The sequence below is a fragment of the Brassica oleracea genome, chromosome C6, assembly GCF_000695525.1.
Source record: "Brassica oleracea var. oleracea cultivar TO1000 chromosome C6, BOL, whole genome shotgun sequence".
In the NCBI taxonomy this organism is placed as follows: domain Eukaryota; kingdom Viridiplantae; phylum Streptophyta; class Magnoliopsida; order Brassicales; family Brassicaceae; genus Brassica; species Brassica oleracea.
This window is the reverse complement of record NC_027753.1, coordinates 27,030,100-27,030,357: the sequence shown is the minus strand read 5'-3', so window position 1 is coordinate 27,030,357 and position 258 is coordinate 27,030,100.

Here is a 258-nt window from a genome sequence, read left to right as displayed (position 1 = left end):
CCCAAACCCCATATTCCTTATTTTCTACTTCATATATTCCAAACCCCCATCTTTAATTTTCTACTTCATATATCCCTAGAACCCCAAATCCGAAACCCGAAACCCGAAATCCAAAACCCGAAACTCCAAACCCCAACCACCAAACCCGAAACCCCAAACCCAAAACCCTAAACCCGAAACCCCAAACCCGAAACCCGAAGCCCCAAACCAGAAACCCGAAATCCGAAACCCGAAACCCCAAACCCGAAACCCCAAACC